Raw genomic sequence first — 7378 nt, 5'->3', positions numbered from 1 at the left:
GAGTGTTGTGAGGCTGGATGAGGTGACAGTGACAGGGAGATTTGTAAAGCTGAATGAGGTGACAGTGGTGGTGAGTGTTGTGAGGCTGGATGAGATGACAGTGAGAGGGAGTTTTGTGAGGTTTGATTAGGTGACAGTGGTGGGGAGTGTTGTGAGGCTGTGTGTGGTGACAGTGATAGGGAGTGTTGTGAGGCTGGATGAGGTGACAGTGATAGGGAGAGTTTGAGGCTGGATGAGGTGACAGTGATGGGGAATGTTGTGAGGCTGGATGAGGTGACAGTGATAGGGAATGTTGTGAGACTGGATGAGGTGACAGTGATAGGGAATGTTGTGAGGCTGGATGAGGTGACAGAGATGGGTAGTTTTGTGAGGCTGGATGAGGTGACAGTGACAGGGAGTTTTGTGAGGCTGGATGAGGTGACAGTGATTGGGGGTGATGTGAGGCTGGATGAGGTGACAGTGACGGGGAGTGTTGTGAGGCTGGATGAGGTGACAGTGATAGGGAGAGTTGTGTGGCTGGATGAGGTGACAGTGATAGGGAGAGTTGTGTGGCTGGATGAGGTGACAGTGACAGGGAGTTTTGTGAGACTGGATGAGGTGACAGTGATGGGGGAGTGTTGTAAGGCTGGATGAGGTGATCATGATAGGGAGTGTTGTGAGGCTGGATGAGGTGACAGTGATAGGGAGAGTTGTGAAGCTGGATGAGGTGAAAGTGATAGGGAGTGTTGTGAGGCTGGGTGAGCTGACAGTGATATGGAGTGTTGTGAGGCTGGATGAGGTGACAGTGCTGGTGAGTGTTGCTAGGCTGGATGAGGTGACAGTGATGGGGAGAGTTGTGAGGCTGGATGAGGTGACAGTGATAGGGAATGTTGTGAGTCTGGATGAGGTGACAGAGATAGGGAGTTTTGTGAGGTTGGATTAGGTGACAGTGGTGGGGAGTGTTGTGAGGCTGTGTGTGGTGTCAGTGATAGGGAATGTTGTGAGGCTGGATGAGGTGACAGAGATAAGGAGTTTTGTGAGGTTGGATTAGGTGACAGTGATAGGGAGAGTTTGAGGCTGGATGAGGTGACAGTGATGGGGAATGTTGTGAGGCCGGATGAGGTGACAGTGATAGGGAATGTTGTGAGGCTGGATGAGGTGACAGAGATGGGTAGTTTTGTGAGGCTGGATGAGGTGACAGTGACAGGGAGTTTTGTGAGGCTGGATGAGGTGACAGTGATAGGGGGTGATGTGAGGCTGGATGAGGTGACAGTGACAGGGAGTGTTGTGAGGCTGGATGAGGTGACAGTGATAGGGAGAGTTGTGTGTCTGGATGAGGTGACAGTGATAGGGAGAGTTGTGTGGCTGGATGAGGTGACAGTGACAGGGAGTTTTGTGAGACTGGATGAGGTGACAGTGATGGGGGAGTGTTGCTAGGCTGGATGAGGTGACAGCGATTGGGAGAGTTGTGAGGCTGGATGAGGTGACAGCGATTGGGAGAGTTGTGAGGCTGGATGAGGTGACAGAGATGGGTAGTTTTGTGAGGCTGGATGAAGTGACAGTGATAGGGATTGTTGGGAGACTGGATGAGGTGACGGAGATAGGGAGTGTTGTGAGGCTGGATGAGGTGACAGTGATAGGGAGTGTTGTGAGTCTGGATGAGGTGACAGTGACAGGGAGAGTTGTAAAGCTGAATGAGGTGACAGTGGTGGTGAGTGTTGTGAGGCTGGATGAGATGACAGTGAGAGGGAGATTTGTGAGGTTTGATTAGGTGACAGTGGTGGGGAGTGTTGTGAGGCTGTGTGTGGTGACAGTGATAGGGAGTGTTGTGAGGCTGGATGAGGTGACAGTGATTGGGAGAGTTTGAGGCTGGATGAGGTGACAGTGATGGGGAATGTTGTGAGGCTGGATGAGGTGACAGTGATAGGGAATGTTGTGAGGCTGGATGAGGTGACAGTGATAGGGAATGTTGTGAGGCTGGATGAGGTGACAGAGATGGGTAGTTTTGTGAGGCTGGATGAGGTGACAGTGACAGGGAGTTTTGTGAGGCTGGATGAGGTGACAGTGATTGGGGGTGATGTGAGGCTGGATGAGGTGACAGTGACAGGGAGTGTTGTGAGGCTGGATGAGGTGACAGTGATAGGGAGAGTTGTGTGGCTGGATGAGGTGACAGTGATAGGGAGAGTTGTGTGGCTGGATGAGGTGACAGTGACAGGGAGTTTTGTGAGACTGGATGAGGTGACAGTGATGGGGGAGTGTTGTAAGGCTGGATGAGGTGATCATGATAGGGAGTGTTGTGAGGCTGGATGAGGTGACAGTGATAGGGAGAGTTGTGTGGCTGGATGAGGTGACAGTGACAGGGAGTTTTGTGAGACTGGATGAGGTGACAGTGATGGGGGAGTGTTGTAAGGCTGGATGAGGTGATCATGATAGGGAGTGTTGTGAGGCTGGGTGAGCTGACAGTGATATGGAGTGTTGTGAGGCTGGATGAGGTGACAGTGCTGGTGAGTGTTGCTAGGCTGGATGAGGTGACAGTGATGGGGAGAGTTGTGAGGCTGGATGAGGTGACAGTGATAGGGAATGTTGTGTGGCTGGATGAGGTGACAGTGACAGGGAGTTTTGTGAGACTGGATGAGGTGACAGTGATGGGGGAGTGTTGTAAGGCTGGATGAGGTGATCATGATAGGGAGTGTTGTGAGGCTGGATGAGGTGACAGTGATAGGGAGAGTTGTGAAGCTGGATGAGGTGAAAGTGATAGGGAGTGTTGTGAGGCTGGGTGAGCTGACAGTGATATGGAGTGTTGTGAGGCTGGATGAGGTGACAGTGCTGGTGAGTGTTGCTAGGCTGGATGAGGTGACAGTGATGGGGAGAGTTGTGAGGCTGGATGAGGTGATCATGATAGGGAGTGTTGTGAGGCTGGGTGAGCTGACAGTGATTGGGGGTGATGTGAGGCTGGATGAGGTGACAGTGACGGGGAGTGTTGTGAGGCTGGATGAGGTGACAGTGATAGGGAGAGTTGTGTGGCTGGATGAGGTGACAGTGATAGGGAGAGTTGTGTGGCTGGATGAGGTGACAGTGACAGGGAGTTTTGTGAGACTGGATGAGGTGACAGTGATGGGGGAGTGTTGTAAGGCTGGATGAGGTGATCATGATAGGGAGTGTTGTGAGGCTGGATGAGGTGACAGTGATAGGGAGAGTTGTGAAGCTGGATGAGGTGAAAGTGATAGGGAGTGTTGTGAGGCTGGGTGAGCTGACAGTGATATGGAGTGTTGTGAGGCTGGATGAGGTGACAGTGCTGGTGAGTGTTGCTAGGCTGGATGAGGTGACAGTGATGGGGAGAGTTGTGAGGCTGGATGAGGTGACAGTGATAGGGAATGTTGTGAGTCTGGATGAGGTGACAGAGATAGGGAGTTTTGTGAGGTTGGATTAGGTGACAGTGGTGGGGAGTGTTGTGAGGCTGTGTGTGGTGTCAGTGATAGGGAATGTTGTGAGGCTGGATGAGGTGACAGAGATAAGGAGTTTTGTGAGGTTGGATTAGGTGACAGTGATAGGGAGAGTTTGAGGCTGGATGAGGTGACAGTGATGGGGAATGTTGTGAGGCCGGATGAGGTGACAGTGATAGGGAATGTTGTGAGGCTGGATGAGGTGACAGAGATGGGTAGTTTTGTGAGGCTGGATGAGGTGACAGTGACAGGGAGTTTTGTGAGGCTGGATGAGGTGACAGTGATAGGGGGTGATGTGAGGCTGGATGAGGTGACAGTGACAGGGAGTGTTGTGAGGCTGGATGAGGTGACAGTGATAGGGAGAGAAGTGTGTCTGGATGAGGTGACAGTGATAGGGAGAGTTGTGTGGCTGGATGAGGTGACAGTGACAGGGAGTTTTGTGAGACTGGATGAGGTGACAGTGATGGGGGAGTGTTGCTAGGCTGGATGAGGTGACAGCGATTGGGAGAGTTGTGAGGCTGGATGAGGTGACAGCGATTGGGAGAGTTGTGAGGCTGGATGAGGTGACAGAGATGGGTAGTTTTGTGAGGCTGGATGAAGTGACAGTGATAGGGATTGTTGGGAGACTGGATGAGGTGACGGAGATAGGGAGTGTTGTGAGGCTGGATGAGGTGACAGTGATAGGGAGTGTTGTGAGTCTGGATGAGGTGACAGTGACAGGGAGAGTTGTAAAGCTGAATGAGGTGACAGTGGTGGTGAGTGTTGTGAGGCTGGATGAGATGACAGTGAGAGGGAGATTTGTGAGGTTTGATTAGGTGACAGTGGTGGGGAGTGTTGTGAGGCTGTGTGTGGTGACAGTGATAGGGAGTGTTGTGAGGCTGGATGAGGTGACAGTGATAGGGAGAGTTTGAGGCTGGATGAGGTGACAGTGATGGGGAATGTTGTGAGGCTGGATGAGGTGACAGTGATAGGGAATGTTGTGAGGCTGGATGAGGTGACAGTGATAGGGAATGTTGTGAGGCTGGATGAGGTGACAGAGATGGGTAGTTTTGTGAGGCTGGATGAGGTGACAGTGACAGGGAGTTTTGTGAGGCTGGATGAGGTGACAGTGATTGGGGGTGATGTGAGGCTGGATGAGGTGACAGTGACAGGGAGTGTTGTGAGGCTGGATGAGGTGACAGTGATAGGGAGAGTTGTGTGGCTGGATGAGGTGACAGTGATAGGGAGAGTTGTGTGGCTGGATGAGGTGACAGTGACAGGGAGTTTTGTGAGACTGGATGAGGTGACAGTGATGGGGGAGTGTTGTAAGGCTGGATGAGGTGATCATGATAGGGAGTGTTGTGAGGCTGGATGAGGTGACAGTGATAGGGAGAGTTGTGTGGCTGGATGAGGTGACAGTGACAGGGAGTTTTGTGAGACTGGATGAGGTGACAGTGATGGGGGAGTGTTGTAAGGCTGGATGAGGTGATCATGATAGGGAGTGTTGTGAGGCTGGGTGAGCTGACAGTGATATGGAGTGTTGTGAGGCTGGATGAGGTGACAGTGCTGGTGAGTGTTGCTAGGCTGGATGAGGTGACAGTGATGGGGAGAGTTGTGAGGCTGGATGAGGTGACAGTGATAGGGAATGTTGTGAGGCTGGATGAGGTGACAGAGATAGGGAGTTTTGTGAGGTTGGATTAGGTGACAGTGGTGGGGAGTGTTGTGAGGCTGTGTGTGGTGACAGTGATAGGGAATGTTGTGAGGCTGGATGAGGTGACAGATATAGGGAGTTTTGTGAGGTTGGATTAGGTGACAGTGATAGGGAGAGTTTGAGGCTGGATGAGGTGACAGTGATGGGGAATGTTGTGAGGCTGGATGAGGTGACAGTGATAGGGAATGTTGTGAGGCTGGATGAGGTGACAGAGATGGGTAGTTTTGTGAGGCTGGATGAGGTGACAGTGACAGGGAGTTTTGTGAGGCTGGATGAGGTGACAGTGATAGGGGGTGATGTGAGGCTGGATGAGGTGACAGTGACAGGGAGTGTTGTGAGGCTGGATGAGGTGACAGTGATAGGGAGAGTTGTGTGTCTGGATGAGGTGACAGTGATAGGGAGAGTTGTGTGGCTGGATGAGGTGACAGTGACAGGGAGTTTTGTGAGACTGGATGAGGTGACAGTGATGGGGGAGTGTTGTAAGGCTGGATGAGGTGACAGTGATAGGAAGTGATGTGAGGCTGGATGAGCTGAAAGTGATAGGGAGTGTTGTGAGGCTGGGTGAGCTGACAGTGATATGGAGTGTTGTGAGGCTGGATGAGGTGACAGTGGTGGTGTGTGTTGCTAGGCTGGATGAGGTGACAGTGATGGGGAGAGTTGTGAGGCTGGATGAGGTGACAGCGATTGGGAGAGTTGTGAGGCTGGATGAGGTGACAGAGATGGGTAGTTTTGTGAGGCTGGATGAAGTGACAGTGATAGGGATTGTTCGGAGACTGGATGAGGTGACGGAGATAGGGAGTGTTGTGAGGCTGGATGAGGTGACAGTGATAGGGAGTGTTGTGAGGCTGGATGAGGTGACAGTGATAGGGAGAGTTGTAAAGCTGAATGAGGTGACAGTGGTGGGTAGTGTTGTGAGGCTGGATGAGATGACAGTGAGAGGGAGTGTTGTGAGGCTGGAGGAGGTGACAGTGATAGGGAGTGTTGTGAGGCTGGATGAGGTGACAGTGAGAAGGAGAGTTGTGAGGCTGGATGAGGTGACAGTGATGGGGAATTCTGTGAGGCTGGATGAGGTGACAATGATGGGAAGTGTTGTGAGGCTGGATGAGGTGACAGTGATAGGGAATGTTGTGAGGCTGGATGAGGTGACAGTGGTAGGGAATGTTGTGAGGCTGGATGAGGTGACAGAGATGGGTAGTTTTGTGAGGCTGGATGAGGTGACAGTGACAGGGAGTGTTGTGAGGCTGGATGAGGTGACAGTGATAGGGAGAGTTGTGTGGCTGGATGAGGTGACAGTGATAGGGAGAGTTGTGTGGCTGGATGAGGTGACAGTGATAGGAAGAGTTGTGAGGCGAGATGAGGTGACAGTGACAGGGAGTGTTGTGAAGCTGGATGAGGGGACAGTGATAGGAAGTGATGTGAGGCTGGATGAGGTGAAAGTGATAGGGAGTGTTGTGAGGCTGGGTGAGCTGACAGTGATATGGAGTGTTGTGAGGCTGGATGAGGTGACAGTGGTGGTGAGTGTTGCTAGGCTGGATGAGGTGACAGCGATTCGGAGAGTTGTGAGGCTGGATGAGGTGACAGCGATTGGGAGAGTTGTGAGGCTGGATGAGGTGACAGAGATGGGTAGTTTTGTGAGGCTGGATGAAGTGACAGTGATAGGGATTGTTGGGAGACTGGATGAGGTGACGGAGATAGGGAGTGTTGTGAGGCTGGATGAGGTGACAGTGATAGGGAGTGTTGTGAGGCTGGATGCGGTGACAGTGACAGGGAGAGTTGTAAAGCTGAATGAGGTGACAGTGGTGGTGAGTGTTGTGAGGCTGGATGAGATGACAGTGAGAGGGAGTTTTGTGAGGTTTGATTAGGTGACAGTGGTGGGGAGTGTTGTGAGGCTGTGTGTGGTGACAGTGATAGGGAGTGTTGTGAGGCTGGATGAGGTGACAGTGATAGGGAGAGTTTGAGGCTGGATGAGGTGACAGTGATAGGGAGAGTTGTGTGGCTGGATGAGGTGACAGTGATCGGGAATGTTGTGAGGCTGGATGAGGTGACAGAGATGGGTAGTTTTGTGAGGCTGGATGAGGTGACAGTGACAGGGAATGTTGTGAGGCTGGATGAGGTGACAGTGATAGGGAGAGTTGTGTGGCTGGATGAGGTGACAGTGATAGGGAGAGTTGTGTGGCTGGATGAGGTGACAGTGACAGGGAGTTTTGTGAGACTGGATGAGGTGACAGTGATGGGGGAGTGTTGTGAGGCGAGATGAGGTGACAGT

Source organism: Chiloscyllium punctatum, chromosome 24, assembly GCF_047496795.1.
Source record: "Chiloscyllium punctatum isolate Juve2018m chromosome 24, sChiPun1.3, whole genome shotgun sequence".
Taxonomy (NCBI): domain Eukaryota; kingdom Metazoa; phylum Chordata; class Chondrichthyes; order Orectolobiformes; family Hemiscylliidae; genus Chiloscyllium; species Chiloscyllium punctatum.
This window is presented reverse-complemented; position numbering follows the sequence as displayed.